The 18,052-nt window shown below is 39.5% G+C and overlaps 1 non-coding gene and 1 pseudogene across 2 annotated transcripts in view; one reads left to right on the top strand and one right to left on the bottom strand.

Annotated features, from left to right (window-relative positions):
* Positions 1-18,052, bottom strand: part of LOC100895136 (ribosome biogenesis protein BMS1 homolog) — a 95,927-nt pseudogene that overhangs the window by 66,582 nt on the left and 11,293 nt on the right. The window contains exons 7-8 of the transcript XR_013520434.1: positions 3,061-3,134; positions 2,228-2,404 (exon numbers count right to left, since the gene is read on the bottom strand). The product of XR_013520434.1 is annotated as a ribosome biogenesis protein BMS1 homolog (transcript). The remainder of the gene's footprint in view (positions 1-2,227; positions 2,405-3,060; positions 3,135-18,052) is intronic.
* Positions 10,045-10,146, top strand: LOC118143527 (small nucleolar RNA U13). Its single transcript, XR_004727728.2, has one exon. It is a non-coding gene; the product is annotated as a small nucleolar RNA U13 (small nucleolar RNA).

Below are 18,052 nucleotides of genomic sequence, written 5' to 3'. Positions count from 1 at the left end.
GCTAAGAATGTGTCAACTGTTTTCTTCCCTGCAGCTCCAAGGGACAGCAAATGCAGACAACTCTGTGGAGCCCTGCATGCCCAAACACTGGAAACGTCCACAGTCCACACCTTCTTTCCTTCTCTACAAGCAATTCTTTCACACTTTTCCCCTGTCTTCAAACACCCAACACCTCCCTCACCATCACTTATCTGATAGTTGTTTGCTGATTCATCCAAACCCAAAAGAACCTCCACAGTCAACCCTCTACCAGGGTTTCCTCCCATATCCAGCCTTATCAGAGCTCTGACTTAGCCCATAGGAAAGCTATGTGTGGCTATTTAAATTAAAATTAATTACAATTACATAATATTTAAAATGCAGTTTCTCAGTCACACTAGTCACACTGGAAGTGGTCCTTATCAACCTGCAGCTAGGGTTACAATATTGGGAAGCACAGATGTGTGTCTCCATGAAAACAGAGAGTTCTACAGGCAGCTCAGGCACAGATGATCTGTCCATGCCTCCACTCAGGGCCACACATCACTTGCTTACTAGTCACCATCCACTCTTCCTGGACTTTATTCCAACGGCTCTTCTCTGTTATTTCACTTTTTGCAAAACCTTTTGATTCCACTTCTTCCACCAACAACTGCTCCATTTCTCTGCTTCTCTCTGCAGCAAAACCCCACAAAAGTTTTCTGCAGTTACAGCCTCCAGTTCCTCTGCTTCATTCTCCTACATCCATGAAAAGTGGTGCTTGCCAAGATTCCTGAAGGCCTCCACACCCCTCCTCCAGTGGCCAACTCTGCCTTGACCACAGTACCATGGCAGTGGGATCTGAACAATGTGTCACCTCAGTGTACAGCTGGCCTCCTGCATGCCAGCATGCTCACACTGCTTCTCCCTCCTGGGCACTTCTCAAGCCTCACCACTGCAGTCACCCCCTCTCACCCACACCAGTCCTGCTCCTCCCCCTCACTCTGCACTCACTCCCTGGTCACTTCACAGCTTTATGTGGCATCTACATTCTGAGAGCTGTTCATCTAAGTTTCTAGCCAGTCCTCTCTCTCTAGACCCGACACTCCACTTGTCTGCATGACCCAAACATCGTCCTCCCAAAGCCACATCCATAGAGCATTTCCTGTCTAACTTACAACAATCCACCCTTCCAGGAACTTCCAGTTGTCAACTTCATTTCCTCTCACACACCCCACATTCAGTCCACCAGGAAATCCTACTGACCCAGCTTCCAAATAAAGTATATCCGGTTTAACTCTTTGTCTCATCTCTACGGCCAACCCTCTGGTTTGTGCCACCCGAATGATCTCTTGTCAGAGTGATCTGATTACGTGCATGTCTCTCCTCTGCTCAAAACCCTCCAAGGACTCTCATTTCAGAGTGAAAAATTTAGTTTTTTACAATGGCCCACAGGCTCTAGGTCATTTAAAATTGTAAATGGTGTGAAGCAAAGACTTCAGAGTTAGCTAATTCATGTCTGTCAAAGGGCAATGCAGACTTGCAACCACTAAGCTAATACCTAATCAGGAGACAGTTCTTTGATTAGATGAAAACCTAGGCTGAGCAGAGCCTTTCAACTCCCTTTAACAAATTGTATACCTAATCTGTTCCAGCTTACAGACGTACTCCTGGAGCCACTAACAAGGCGGAACTCAGATGTTCACCATCAACTGTACACACATTTGTGTGTCTCCTTCAGAATGAGATCACCACCTCCAACAGCCTGCTCAGCACCTCCAGGCAGGAGAGCCACACCACCTCCCTTTATCTCCACATCTGACCTTACACTCCACATGTCCTTCTGAACTCTGACCAGGGTGAGTTTTCAGAGCACTCCTCCTGGGAACTCTGGTGTGTCCATAAGCCACAAGGGCCACTGATCACCTGCCATTAAAATCAGGGAGCAGCGATCGGAATAGGCAGCCAATGCTTGCACTAAAGCAAACACTGTCTCAGATCACTACACTGTGAATGTCTCAAAAGCAAAGACCAAGTCTTAGTCATTTCTGTTTCCTAATTCTTGGTATAAAATAGGTATGAATATTTTTCCCGTGATCTTCTGACTGCAAAAACAATGAGCTCACTGCAGGAATAAACACATTCACATCATCTCTACCCAGAGTCCAAATGAAAAGCAGACAAGCAGGATAGGAAGCAGAGACCCAAACAAAGTCAGATTCCTGTGCTATGACAGTCTTGATGGCTGAGAGGAACCGAGGTTTCTCACCTGTGCTTGTTTCTGCATTTCTCCTTTAAGATCATCAAAATATGTGCTTTCTCCTTCATCATATTCTGCATCAAACATCTCCTTCAATTTTCTTGTCTTATCCAAATGCTTTTTCTTGGCACTCTCCTCTTCATTGGAGTCAATTTCTTCCTTAACTTCTTTCTCTACATCTTCATTCTTAAACTCCCAGAATAAAAAATTGTGTATACATTTATGAAGGTCTTTTCTTTAAACATTAGATTTTTTAAAGTTTTATTTGAACAAAAATTTTAGCAAGAATCTGTTATCATTATCAACAAAACAAAACAAAATACATTTGTCTCTGAATACCTTGGTACTGCTACAGGAAGTGGTTACATCTGCTTTACAATCAGCTTCCATTTTTTAAGCTGGCTGGGAACACACACTGGAATAAAAATAGCAGACATATCCCTTACCCAGGTGCCCCCAGACCCTGATCTAAAGAAATATCAGGGGGAAAAGGGACTTTGTTGTTTTAAATTTAAATTTAAAGAAGAGGACAATCAAATTTAAGAAGAGGACAATGATGGCAATGGTGGAATGTAACCCCAAGGAGCTAAGACTTCCATGAATGAAAAATCACAGGGGACTTGGCAAATGACTAGCAAGAAGCAGTAGTATGTGTCATCCAAAACTTAACAACTAAACAAGAAAGCTTCTCTATGGTCCCCACAAACTGACCTCTTAGGAAGGAATCCATTCATCCAGCCAGACTGCAATTGTCACACATCACAAGTCAGATTTGCATTTCTCCATATGGGCCTCTCTCAGAACACAATGACCAAGAACAGCCAGTCATAGCAAAATCATACCTGAGTAATGGGGCCTGATTTTCCCTTGTGCACATCCCCTGTTTCCAAGTCTTCAAAGTCACCATAGAGCTCCTCTGGAAAAGAACACCCAAAGGCTGCTCTGTGAGTCAGGCATGTATGTGCCACTGGTATCACCCGCCACAGGTCCACAATGTGCTCTATGTTCCAAGGCTCATTCTTACTGTTCCCATCATTACAGACAGAGGCAGAACTTTGCACTCAAGAATGCTTCATAAAACAGTTAGTATTTTGCCATCTGTTTAGGTAAACAAAATGGACCTGAGTTGCATTTCCACACTTCATGTCAAAATGCAAATCTCAGTTTTTCCAGTATAGATAATGGACATTCTTTTATGTTTTCATTTTTGTTTTGATGTGGAGTCTTGATCTGTCACCCAGAATGTAGTGCAGTGGCACAATCTCAGCTCATTGCTATCTCCACCTCTCGGGTCAAAGCAATTCTCCTGCCTAAGCCTCTAAGTAGCTGGGATTACAGATGCCCACCACTGGGACTGGCTAATTTTTGTATTTTTAGTAAAGATGGGATTTCACCATATTGGCCAGGCTGGTCTCGAACTCCTGACCTCATAAACCACTTGCCTTGGCCTCCCAAAGTGCTGGGATTACAGGCATGAGCAACTGGGCCTGGCCAATGGATGCTCTTGATGAGAGACATAGGTCTGTGTCCCCCCAAACGAACAGTTCAAAGAGTGAATAGAAAACCCCCATGCTGATACCAGCATATGTGAAAAAGAGTCTCAGTGTAAGTTCAATACAACACAATCGTGTAATACACCTAGGGGAAATCTTAGATTATATAAAACATAGCATTTAGATCAAGAGTACAGCCCCAACCCACACCAAATCCATGGGAAGAGCTCATTCACTCATTCATTTCTTTATTTGTGTTTGGGGCACTGAGCTCAACAATAGGTCCCACTCTTTTTTTTCTTTCTTTCTTTTTTTGAGATGGAGTTTTGCTCTTGTTACCCAGGCTGGAGTGCAATGGCATGATCTCAGCTCACCACACCCTCCACCTCCTGGGTTCAGGCAATTCTCCTGCCTCAGCCTCCTGAGTAGCTGGGATTATAGGCATGCTCCACCATGCCCAGCTAATGTTTTGTATTTTTAGTAGAGGTGGGGTTTCACCATGTTGACCAGGATAGTCTGGATCTCTTGACCTCATGATCCACCTGCCTCAGCCTCCCAAAGTGCTGGGATTACAAGGTCCCAGTCTTAAAAGAAATTGACAAGCAAGGCTGGGTGCAGTGGTTCATGACTATAAACTCAGCACTTTGGGAGCCCGGGAGGCAGAGTTTGCAGTGAGCCATAATTGTGTCACTGAACTTCAGCCTGGGTGACAGAGTGAGACCCTGTCTCAAAAAAAGAAAAGAAAAGAAATAAAAGAAATACACAAGTTAAAACTCATTTGGGAGGCAACATTTTAAAGGCTACTAAAACATTTTCACATAAGAGCCAAAGAACCAGGTAGAAGATATAACAGATAGGAAGCTCCTATTTGTTACAAAAGCAAAAAAGGATAAAATAGGAATAAACCTAACAAGAAATATGCAGAACTTCAGTTTTTTAAAAAAGAAAAGCTTTAATAAGCTACCAAAGGACAAAAGGAATAGCATCACCGCCAACACTAGTAAATTCTCTCCACACCAGGTACTGCTTTAAGTACTTTCCTTGCCTTAACCACACTCTTCAACCCAAGGAAGTAGGTGTTGTAAATATTGTCTATGGAATAATGATATGCCCTTTTTGAAAAGAAAGACACGATATCACCAATATGCCAATTCTTCCTTTAGCACAGTTACAACTCAGAACCACCACTAAGGACTTCTGGTAGAGAAGACAACACATTATTCCCTCCTGACTAAGAAGTGTAACCTCAACTCTAGAAACAGTAGACAAGAGATAATCAATGGCGAATTCTGAAATGTGGACAGAAAAAGGCTGCCGAGGGACTCTAGCACTGGGGAATGCATAGTGGCCAGGTGTCTCCCTGGACCCCATCCAACAGGAGGGTGACCTAGGCCCATTGTTTCCCAACTCCCAACCTAGCAACAGAAGGCAAGGCAGGCAGGCTTAATCCCCCATAGGACAAAGGCAATCTTCCCCACAAAAAAACCAGCTCCACACACAAAGACAACCACCATGCCCCACCCACCTAGCTGTAGCAGGTGGCCCAGCCTGGGGCAGCTCCCCTGTTCCCTCAGGTGGGCACTAGCAGGGACTGGTGGGAGAGTCCCAGTGATACCAGATAAACCAAACAGACCAAAATGGCACCATGAAGGCTCTGAAATTAAATTGTCATTGGAATCACAGCCCACAAAGTAGACCAGGACCTACATACTAAACCTAAACAGGAGAACTGCCTGCAAAAATTAAGAAAATTACATAGGCTTTCTAACAGAATAACCAAAATGTGTAGGAATCAAGAGAATATCACCTGTTGTACCACTGAGAAAATAATAATTTTAATGTGAAAGGACAACTGAAGACACCAACACTGAAATGAGTCAGATGCTTGAACCATTTGATTCATCACTTTGAACAGCCAGTATAAAAATGCTTCAACAAGCAACAACAAATCCCATGGCAACAAACAAAAAACTGAAAACTTCAGCAAAGAGAATGAAGAAGAATCAAATGGAAATTAGAAATATAAAATACAGTAACATAAATTATAAAATAAATCTCTCAGGATGGACTCTATTGAGTAAAAGTGGAGATGACACAGGACAGAATCAGAGAACATAAAGCCTGATCAGCAGAATTCACCCAGTCTAGACAATAGAGAGAAAATAACCTGAAAACAAATGAACAAAAGTTGCATGGACCTGTGGGACAATAACAAAAGACCCCACATTTATGTTATCAGAGTCTTACAGGAGACCAGAGCTGCGAGAGCACGTAGAGAACTAATGCCTGATGCTTCCCACATTTGGTGAAAGATAGAAAACTTACAGATTCAAGAAGCTGAGCAAATCTCAAAGTATACCAAAGAAAGCAACACCAATTAAACTTTCAAAACTAAAAACAAGACCAAAAATGTCAGAAAAATGGCAAAAATGTCCCTGTAGGGACATGCCAACTCAAATATCAGTGTATTTTGCCTCTAAAATCATGGAGGCAAGAGGGAAATGACATATTTTCAACTACTTAAAAAAAACTGTCAGCTACAAATTCTATATCTTGTGAAACCACCCTTCAGAAATGAGAGAAATAAAGACATTGTCAGAGGAAAAGAATATAGAAATTCATCACTAGTAAATTTAGAAATACTAAATATTGCTGTTACTTCGAGAATACAAAAAATTAAAACAAAAAAATAAAAAAAATGGCTACAGAAAGTTCTTATGCAGAAGGGATGAATATGGTACTATGGGAGGGGGGACAAAAGAAAGACCAGAAATGTGGACACATACACTAGACAATCTGGAGTTCTTAAAATCACATTTGATGGCTGAAACAAAAACTATACCACCACTTAATATTCAAGCCAGCGATTTACAAAAGCAGAAAAGGTAACGAGACCTAAATGGAAGATGGGTTTCCAGACTTTGAAGAGGTAAATACTGGTACCAGTAGACTGCTATATTACAATACTCATATTGTAAGATCCAGAGCAAACACTTTAAGACTATACAAAGAGAAAAAAAAAGACTACAAAGAGATACACACAACATTATACAGAAATAAATCAAGATGGAAGGAAAGAAAAAGAAAACAAAGCAAATAATTAAAACATCAGACTTAAGCAATTATGTAACAATAAGCACCTTAAATATAAATGGTCTCAATAAACCAAAAGACAGACTGATGGGGAGCACAGCTATAATAAACACATGGCCCAACTAGATACTGTTCATAAGAAATTTCCAACTCACTTAAGGACGTAAGTAGGCTGAAAGTAAAAGAATGGAGAAAGATATCCCATGCAATCATTAATTTTTTAAGGAAGCAGGAATGAATATATTAATATCTCATGAAGTAGACTTCAGAGCAAAATAATTTACCAGAGCTGGAGAGGGTCTTTGCTGAATTTTAAGATCTAACATTTCCTATGCTGCCTTGACATCTTTGAGCCTCACAGAGTTCCAAAGGCCTAGCCATGGGTTTTTCCGTTTCTACCAGGCAGCCCCTACCCTGCCACCACCCAGCAGAAAGGTTCCCAACCAGGCTAGTTCTTTTATCAGCCAGAGCAGCTGCACCTCAGCCTAACAAGTTTCACTTCACCTGTTTGCCAGCCCATGAATTTATTCAAACAAGCCAACCACAAACCCCTTGGGAACCAATGGTCATTGTGTGTTCCTGTTACTATCAAGCCTGCCTGCCTCCCCCAACCCCAGCCCTCACTCTGCTACTGAGTACAGTGCCCATCTGACTCTGGGTGGCATGCAGTGTCCTCCTTTAAGCTGTGGGTATATGTGACAAAAACACTGCTGTCAATCTCATCCATTCACACCAGGTGTTGTGTTCAGCCATCTCCTATACTTTAGGGCAGAAACCCCTCCTTCACCAATGGGGTGAAAAGGAAGTGACTATAACAACTGCATAGTGACAATAGGATTAACCCACCAACATCCTCCTCTCAGCAACTATTAAAACTAGGCAGAGGCTGGACACAGTGGCTCAAACCTGTAATCCTAGCACTCTGGGAGGCCAAGACAGAAGGATCACTTGAGGCCAGGAGTTGAGCCTGGGCAACACAGCAAGGACTCATCTCTCCAAAAAATTTTAAATTTAGCCAGGTGTGGCGGCACACACCTATAGTCCCAGCTACTTGGGAGGTTAAGGCAGGGGAACTGCTTGAACCTAGGAGGTCAAGGTTGCAATGAGCCATGTTTGTGCCACTGCACACTCTAGCCTAAGTGACAGAGTAAAACTAGGTAGAAAAGGAGCAAGGATTTACAAAAGATCTGAACAGTCAACCAGCAAAATCTGACACCTGTACAAAACCCCACTCCCCAGTAGGAAAATACACACATTTTTAAAGGCAACAGAACATCTACCAAGACAAAGTACATTTGGGGCAATAAAAGAAATCACAGCAAATCTAAAATCATTCAAGTCATAAGAATATGTTCTCAGAACATAATGTAGTCAAGCTAGAAATCTGTAATAGAAAAAGAGAAAACTGTCTAAATACTCGATGATTAAAACTACATACTTATAAATAATGCATGGGCCAAAAAGAAGACCCAAAGGAAATATGAAGTAAAATGCAACATATGAACATTTGTGGAGTGCAGCTCAACAGTTCTAGGAAGGAAATTATAGCACTAAATACTCACATTAGAAATGAGAAAAGATACTCCAGGGGTAGTGGCTCACAGCTGTAACCCCAGCAGTTAGGGAGACTGAAGCAGGTGGATCACAAGGTCGAGAGATCAAGTCCATTTTGGCCAACATGGTAAAACCCCGTCTCTATTAAAAATACAAAAATTAACTGGGTGTGGTGGTGTGCACCTGTAGTCCCAGCTACTTGGGAGGCTGAGGCAGGAGAAACGCTTTAACCTGAACGATGGAGATTACACCACTGCACTCTAGTCTGGCAACAGAGAAAGACTCTATCTCAAAAAAAAGAAAAGAAAGAAATAAAAAAAGAGAAATTTCAAAAAGATAAACCAAGAATCTAACAAATTTGAAAAAGAATGAACTAAGCCCCCAAACAACCAGAACAAAAATAATAAAGGGCAGAAGTCAGTAAAATTCAAAATAGAAAAACAGAGAAAATCAATGCAACAAAAATCTGCTTATCTGAATAGAATCAACAAAACTAATTAATTTGAAGACATAGATAAAAACAGAGGACATAAACCAACAACATCAGGAATAAAACAGGGGTTCTCAAAAAGGCTCCTGCAGCGATTAAAGAGTATTAAGCAAATACCATAAACATCACCCTCAGAATACCCAAGCTGGTCTCTTGCAGAAGACAATCAGGGCAACTTCCACTTCCCTAACGGGTCTTGAAATACCTTGAAAATCATAAGTTACCAAAATTCAGGCAAGATGAAACAGATAACCTGAATCATCCTATAACCATTAAAGAAATAAAATTTTTAATTAAGAGCTTCTGAACACAAACTCTCCAAGCTCAGGTGGTTTCACTGGAGAATTACACCAAATATTTACAGAATTCATTGCAATTCTATGCAAACTCTTCCAGAAAACAGAATGGGGAACACTTTGCAACTAATTTTGAGGCTAGTATTATCCTGATGCCAAAACTAGATGAAGATGGTACCCACACACAAAGGAAACAGAAACCAAAACCAAACCAGAACAAAACCAAAAACAACCACAAAGATCAATATCTTTCATGAATGCAAAAAGTCCTTGACAAAATCTATCAAATGGAACCCAACAACACATTGTTGCTATTCACTAGGGGTGGCTGGCAAAATAATATTTAAGGAAAGTTATAGATTATAGTCTCAAACCTTTGAAAGACCAAAAGGTTTTATTAAGGCAGGTTGAAGGCAGCCACCTCATTAACATTAGCATAGGAAAGAGGTAGAGTCTGATCAAAGGCCTTACCCCACACCCATTTATCCTCACTCTGTTTACTCAAGTTAATTTTGTGCTAGGTGGCCCTCTCCAGGGAAGATCAAATGGGAATGACCTGTTACTAGTATTTACTCTGGGCCAGAACCTAATGCTTTTACCAGTCATAAAACCATTCTCTTAACCATGTTAATTATCCACAAGTGTGTTAACTTAGAATCTCTGTTGTAAAATCTTGAGGAAATAAATGTGTGGATGAACAGGGAGTCTTGGTTGATTGGTTGCATTCTGCCCTCTAAAAGCAGCCAAGGGTCATTCCTAGCCCACTTAAAACACTGCAATGATGTCAGAGAGTGCATTCATTAATTCGTCCTTAAGTCAGGGTCTGCAGAGCAGACTTCCACAGGTGGTGACCAACATCTCAACACATAAAAAGATTTGTCCAAAGATTTTCCCCTGGAGATCCTTTCGTAGTTCCTAATGTGATGTCTGATGTTGATGCATATGTGTGGGATATGCCACCCTTGAGCCTTGCTATGACATTAGCATGTTAACCATCTGACACGAAAAAAAAAAAAAAACATGTTGTATTTCATTTTCATTCACGACCAACCAAGTGAGAGTTATTCCAGGTATGCAAGTCTGGTTCAAGATTCAAAAAAATGAATCAGACCAGGTGCAGTGACTCCTGCCTATAAACCTAACACTGAGAGGCCAAAGTGGGAGGATTGTTGAAGCCAGGAGTTCAAGATCAGCCTGGGCAACACAGTAAGACCTGGTTCTACAAAACAAAACAAAACGAAACAAAGCTAACAAAAAAAATTAGCCACACATTTGTAATCCCAGCTACTCGGGAGGCTGAGGCAGAAGGATCACTGAAGCATAGAAGGTCGAGGCTGTAGTAAGCCATGATAGCACCACTGCACTCCAGTCTGAGTGACAGAAGAAAACCGTGTCTCAAAAAATAAAAATAAAAGGATTAATGCAATCTATATTAAAAGAATACAGAATGAAACACATACCCAGATGATCATATCAACTGAAACTGAAAGGCATTAGACAAAATTCAACACGCAATCATGGTAATAAATAAATACTAGTGAAAAGATTGGGAACAACATAGAAAGTCCACTCTTGGCACTCTTACTTTATGTTGTAATAAAAGTCCAGTCACTGAATTAAGAAGGAAAATTTTAAAACAGAAGGAAGACCAGGTGCGGTTGCTTACACCTGTAATCCCACCACTCTGGGAGGCTGAGGCAGGCAGATCACTGGAGCTCAGGAGTTTGAGACCAGCCTGAGCAACATAGCAAGATCCCATCTCTACCGCCTCCAAAATAAAGTAATTAACAAAAGAAAAGGAAAAGCCATATAGGTTGAAAAGAAAGAACACTGTCCCTATGTTTTGTACACAACTGTCTGTGCAGGCAATCCCAGGCAATCTACAAAAACAAACCAAAACAAAACAAAATAAATCCCTCCTACAACTAGTAAGTGAGTTTAGCAGTATAAAAGATAAACAATGAACAATCAAAATGAAATATTTAGGTCTAAACTTATCAAAACATATTCCCAACCAGTATGCTGCAAATCATAATACTTATAAAGAAATAAAAAACTAAATATATTGTGTTCATATATTTTAACACTCAAAATAGAAAAAGATTATCTCTTAAACCTGATGTATAGGTTTAATACAATTCCCATCAAAATCCCAGCTAAGTTGTTGTAGACATAAACAAGCTTATTCTAATATTTACATGGAAAGTCACAAGCCCTGGGATAGTTTAACCAATCTTAAAAAAGAAGAATAAAGTAAGAGTCACTCTGCTCAACATTAACATTCACTATAAAACTGCAGGGACGTAGACAGCAAGAGTGGCAAAGGGATTGAACCCAAGAGAACCCAGAAACAGATCCACACGAAGACGCTCAACTAACTTTTTTTTTTTTTTGAGACATTATATCACTCTTGTTACCCAGGCTGGAGTGCAATGGTACAATCTCAGCTCACTGCAACCTCCGCCTCCTGGGTTCAGGCAATTCTCCTGCCTCAGCCTCTTGAGTAGCTGGGATTACAGGCATGCGCCACTGTGCCCAGCTAATTTTTTGTATTTTTAGTAGAGATGAGGTTTCACCATGTTGACCAGGATTGTCTCGATCTCTTGACCTCGTGATCCACCTGCCTTGGCCTCCCAAAGTGCTGGGATTACAGGCTTGAGCCACCGCGCCCGGCCTCAACTAACTTTTTACAAAAGTCAAAAGCAATTCAATGGAACAAGTGTTGCTAGAAAAATTATGTACCCACAGGCAAAAATATAAACCTTGACTCACACCTCATATCCAGTAAAATGAAAAAGTCAAAATAGATCATGGGTGTAAAGAGAAAACAAAAAATACTATAAAACTTTTGGAAAACAACATAGGAGAAAATCTTCAGGATCAAAGAATAAAAAATAGTTCCTAGACTTGATACAAATTTCATATTCCCTAAAACAAACAAACAAACAAACAAAAAACCAAAACACTGGTAAATTAGACTTCATTAAAAATAAAAACTTTTGCTCTATGATAGGCCCAGTTAAGAAAATGAAAACTACAGACTAAGAGAAAATATCTGCAAATCACACATCCGATGACGGAGTTAAATATATGATGAACTCACAGTACCCAACCCAACCCAATTTTTAAAAGTGCAAAAAAAAGAAAAAGACAGCCCCAGACATTTTATATCCATATAGAAGATATAAACATTCACATAAACACATGAAAAAGTACTCACAATTATTAGCCATTAGGGAAATACAACTTAAAACCACAATGAAATATCACTAATACCTATTAGAATAGCTAAAATAAACAATAGTGAGAATACCACACATTGGCAAGGATGTAAAAAAATTGAATCACTCACATAATTGCTGGTAGAAACATCAAATGGCCCAACTACTCTGGCAGTCTCCTATGAAACTGTGATTACTATATGACCCAGCAACTGCATTATTGGGCATTTATTTCCCAGAAAAATGGTAAGTGCAAATTTACACAAAAACTTGTGTACAAATGTTCATAGTAGCTAAATTCTAATAGTCAAAAATTGAAAACAGGCCAAGAGTTCAAGACCAGCCTGAGCAACACAGCAAGATCCTATCTCTACAAAAAAAATACAAATATAAGCCAGGCGCAGTGATGCATGCCTATAGTTCCAGCTACTTGAGGGGCTGATGTGGGAAGATCACTCAAGCCTAGAGGTCAAGGCTGCAGTGAGCCAAGATCACACCATTGCATCCCAGACTGGGAATCAGAGCAAGACCATGTCTTAAAAAAAAATGTAAGAGCCAGTCACGGTTGCTCACGCCTGTAATCCCAGCACTTTGGGAGGCCGAGGCAAATGAATCACGAGGTCAAGAGATCGAGACCATCCTCGTCAACAAGGTGAAACCCCATCTCTACTAAAAATACAAAAATTAGCTGGGCACGGTGGTGTGCGCCTATAGTCCCAGCTACTCAGGAGGCTAAGGCAGGAGAATTGCTTGAACCCAGGAGGCGGAGGTCACAGTGAGCCGAGATTGTGCCATTGCACTCCAGCCTGGGTAACAACAGTGAAACTCCGTCTCAGAAAAACAAAAAAAAACCTGAAAACAACCAAGCTCGATCTTGGATGAATAAACAAACCAGTACAGCTACACAATGGAGCACTACTCAGCAATAAAATGAAATGAACTCTGGTACATGCACCAACCTGAATGGATCTCCAGGAAATTATGCTGAGTGAATAAAAAGCCAGTCACCAAAGGTTATAGACTGCATAATTCTATTTAATATTCTTGATGATGACAAAATTGTAGAAACAGAAAACATATTATGGTTGACAAGGGAAGGAACTGGGGCTGGGGTACAGCAGGGGTGTGGGTATGTTTATAGAAGAGCAATACAAGCAATCCTTGTGATGGAACTGCTCTGTATCTTAACTGTTGGTAGACACAAAAACCTACACATGATAAAAGAGCACAGAAGCGCATGCACACACACACGCGCGCATGTATATAACTGGAGAAAGCTATATAGGATCAGCAGATTGTATCAATGTTGGCATCCAGGCTGTGACCTTGTGCTATAGTACACATAGTATACATAGTACATATACACACAGGTAGTGCTGTAGTACAAGATAACAGAGATCTCTCTGTATTTGTTATTACAAGTGCATGTCAATCTACAATTACCTCAAAATTAAAAGTTTAATTAGGAAAAAACACCACAACATTTTCTTTTGGAAATAGAAATGGTGATTCTTAAGTTCACTTGGAAAATAAGCAAAATCAGGACAAAGCAAAAATATTTACTTTGACTTCTACTCTACACTGTCCTGGAAGTTTAAGTCAGGGCAGTAAGGCAAGAAAAATTAAGTCACCCACACAAGAAAGAAAGAAAGTAAAAAAACTGGCATCTATCTTAGCCTATCTGGAGAGAAAGAGGGTTCCCATTTGGCTCCCAGAACCATCCCACACAGAAACCGGGGGAACCATATGAAATTGGACATGGGTGAAAAGTCAAAGCAGAACTTAAAAGCCCAAGCCTTATTGTGCAGAACAAGACAAAAAACATACAGAAAAGTATAAAAGAAAAGAATCGCTGAGATAAAGAAGAAGTATTTTCTTAGAAAACCATCAACACTGTTTAGTCAAAGTTTACCCCTTCCCTCCAAACACACACTTGAGATCAGGAGTTTGAGACGAGCCTGGCCAACATGGTAAAACCCCATCTCTACTAAAAATACAAAAATTTGGTAGGCATGGTGGTGGCTGCCTATAATCTCAGCTTCTTGGAAGGCTAGGCCTGAGAACTGCTTGAACCTGGGAGGCAGAGGCTGCAGTGAGCTGAAATCATGACACTACACTCCAGCCCAAGTGACAGAGGGAGACTTTGTCTCAAAAAAAAAACCAAAAACAAAAAATACAAGTAATTTAGCAACATTGCAGGATACAAGATTGATATACAAAAATCAAATGCATTTCTTAAATATTAGTAATACACAAATACAAGTTGATATGAAAATAAATTGCTGACAGTTGTATAAGATCTGTGTCCTGAAAACCTTGCTGAGAGAAATTAAAGAACAAGATAGATGAAGAAATACTATGTTAATAGATCAGAAAACTCAATGTGGTTAAGATGTCAATTTTCTCAAATTGTTTTACAAGTTCCATGAAATGCCAATCAAGATTGCAGTGGGCTTTTTGTAGCAACTGACATGCTCATCTTAAAATCTATATGAAAATGCAAAGAATCTAGATTAACCAAAAGAACTTTGAAAAGGAGACTAAAGTTTGAAAAACTACCTAATTCCAAGACCAATTAGAAAGCTGTAACTGAGACAGCACTGGTATGGTATAAAAATAAACAAATATATCAATGGAACAGAACAGAGAGCCCAGAAATATTCACCCATATAAGGCCAACCAATACAGAGCAATTTAATGGGAAAAATAAATAGTCTTTCAACAGATGGATATCAATATGTTAAAAAGAACCTAAATCTATATCCAACAACATATAAAAAATTAACTCAAAAAGGATCATAGACCTACATGTGAAACCTGAAACTGTAAGACTTATAGAATATATTAGACAATTTGTGACATTGGGTTAGGCAAACATTTCTTACATACAATATCAAAAGTATAGTCCATAAAATAAAATTTGAGGCAGGGCACAGTAGCTTATGCCTGTAATCCCAGCACTTTGGGAAACTGAGGTGGGGGATCACCTGAGGTCAGGAGTTCAAGACCAGTCTGACCAATATGGTGAAACCCTGTCTCTACTAAAAATACAAAAATTAGCTGGGTGGGGTAATGGGTGCCTGTATAACAACAGCTACTCAAAAGGCTGAGGCAGGAGAATGGCTTGAACTCGGGGGATGGTGGTTGCAGTGAGCTAAAATTGTGTCACACTCTGGTCAACAAAGTAAGACTCCATCTCAAAAAAAAAAAAAAAAAAAGGAAATTTTGGTAAATTGACCTAGACCAAAATTAAATACTTTGCTCTGTGAAAAACACTATTTAAAAAATGGAAAAGATAAGGCACACACTAGGCAAAAATAATTGCATATCACATGTGATACAGAATTTGTATCAAAAATACATAAAATTTCTTAGAATTCAACCAAATTAACGTACAAAAGATCTGGAAAGACATTATCAAAGAAGACACTGATGGCAAATAAGCACATGAAAAAATGCTCGATACCTAATTAGTCACTAAAACTACAAGATACCACTCTACACCTAAAAGAAGGCCTACTATTTAAAAAGACTGATACCACCATGTACTGGCAAAGATGTAGAGTGAAGCAACCAAAAGTAGAATAAAGTTACAGTGGCAATGGAAAATGGTATAACCACTTTGGAAAACAGTTGGGCAATTTCTTAAAAAATTAAATGTGTACTTATCATAAGACCCATTTAGTACATTCTGAACTACTTATTTAACCAAAAGAAATAAAAGCAGTCATTCATAAAAAGATTTTTTTTTCTTTTTTTTGAGATGGAGTTTTCACTTTTGTTGCCCAGGATGGAGTACAATGGCACGGTCTCAGATCACCACCACCTCTGCCTCCAGGGTTCAAGCAATTATCCTGCCTCAGCCTTTTGAGTAGCTGGGATTACAGGCATGCACCACCATGCGCAGTTAAGTTTTGTATTTTTAGTAGAGCCGGGGTTTCTCCATGTTGGTCAGGCTGGTCTCAAACTCCTGACCTTAGGTGATCCACCCACCTAGCCTCCCAAAGTGCTGGGAATACAAGTGGAGCCACTGAACCTGGCCTCTAAATATAAAGACTTCTATAAAAATGTTCATAGCAGCTTTGCTCATAATAGCCAAAACCTGGAAATAATTGTCTATCAACAGGTTAACAAATAAGTTGTTATCCCTCATACAATGGACTACTACTGGCCAAATCAGAAGAAATGAAGATGCAACAGCATGGATAACTCTTGAAATAATCATGCTGAGTAAAAGAAGTTAGACAGAAAAGAGTACATATTGTAGGATCCCACTTCTATTAAATTCTAAAGGGCACAATCTACTGAATAGTGACACAAGGCAGCTGAATCTACCTGACGATGGGAGAGGAGAGGCTGGAGGGTTACCAAGTGGCATGAGACAAATGTCTTGTCACCTGTGAATATTCTTTATTCCAAATATATTAAATATTTTGATTGCGGCAATGGTATATTCATATCATCAACGTTTATCAAATTGTACACTTTAAACACTATAGTTTACTATCAATTATACCTCACTAAAGTGACTAAAACTTTCAAAAACAAAAAAGATGATTCTTAAGTTCCTATGGAAAAAACAGTAAGCAAGTGAGAATAGTCAGGAGAATTGTAAAAAAAAAAAAAAAGGCCCCCAGCAGAACAAAAAGAGAAACTGTTGAGACACAGTTTTAATAACTGGTGTCTTAATAACCTGATAAAGCTACATAGGGTTCTAAATTATAATAATACTAAATGATCCAACAGAGATCAATGATATAAAGTAGTTAGTCCAGAAATAAATTACATATATATAAAGAATACATTAATATACTACAGACTAGACACAGTGGCTCAGGCCTGTAATCCCAGAGCTTCAGAAGGCCAAGGCAGGAGTACTGCTTAAGCCCAGGAATTCAAGACCAGCCTAGGCAACATGGCAAGATCCCCATCTGTACAAAAATTTAAACATTATCCAGGCATGGTGGTATACATTTGTGTTCCAAGCTACTCAGGAGGCTAAGGCAGGAGGATCTCTTAAGCCTAGGAGTTTGAGACCAGTCTGAGTCAACATAAAAAAACTGTACAGAAAAAAAATTCAAATTAGCTGGGAGTAGTGATGCATGCCTATAGTCGTAGCTACTCAGGAGGCTTGGATATGCGAAGCTGAGGTTACAGGGAGCTGTGACCACACCAGCACTCCAGCCTGGCTAACAGAGCCAGATCCTGTCTCAAAATGAAACAAAAAGAACAACCTTCCAAAACCCCATGTGGCAGTTGCAATCCATAAAAATGACTCAATTCTAATACTTACAAATCTATTTTTATAAAAATTAAAAATGTGATCCAAGAATTATTTCAAGGTTATTCAGTGTGGAGTTCTTTATAAAATGAACAAAGTACAAAACTCCTTAGATGGTGAAAAAATTGTGACTTGAATTATGGTATGATATTTAAATGATAAAAATGAAATCTTTGAACAAATGACAAAAATTATATAAAGTATCACTTAACCAATCCTTCTGCCAAAATTTATGTAAAGTACAACTAAAAAGGTTTACACACATGATTTTTAAATGACTAGAAAGAAGTACTTTCTAGTACTTCTTCGAGAAGTTAGCAAAGGATTTTTTAGGGGTTGGTAGAATTCTGGTATGTTACGTACTTTTCATTCTAAATTTTCCATAACGCATGCTACCTTTATCATC

Source organism: Callithrix jacchus, chromosome 7, assembly GCF_049354715.1.
Source record: "Callithrix jacchus isolate 240 chromosome 7, calJac240_pri, whole genome shotgun sequence".
In the NCBI taxonomy this organism is placed as follows: domain Eukaryota; kingdom Metazoa; phylum Chordata; class Mammalia; order Primates; family Cebidae; genus Callithrix; species Callithrix jacchus.
Note: the sequence above shows the minus strand (reverse complement) of the source record. Positions and strands in the feature narration are given on the sequence as shown.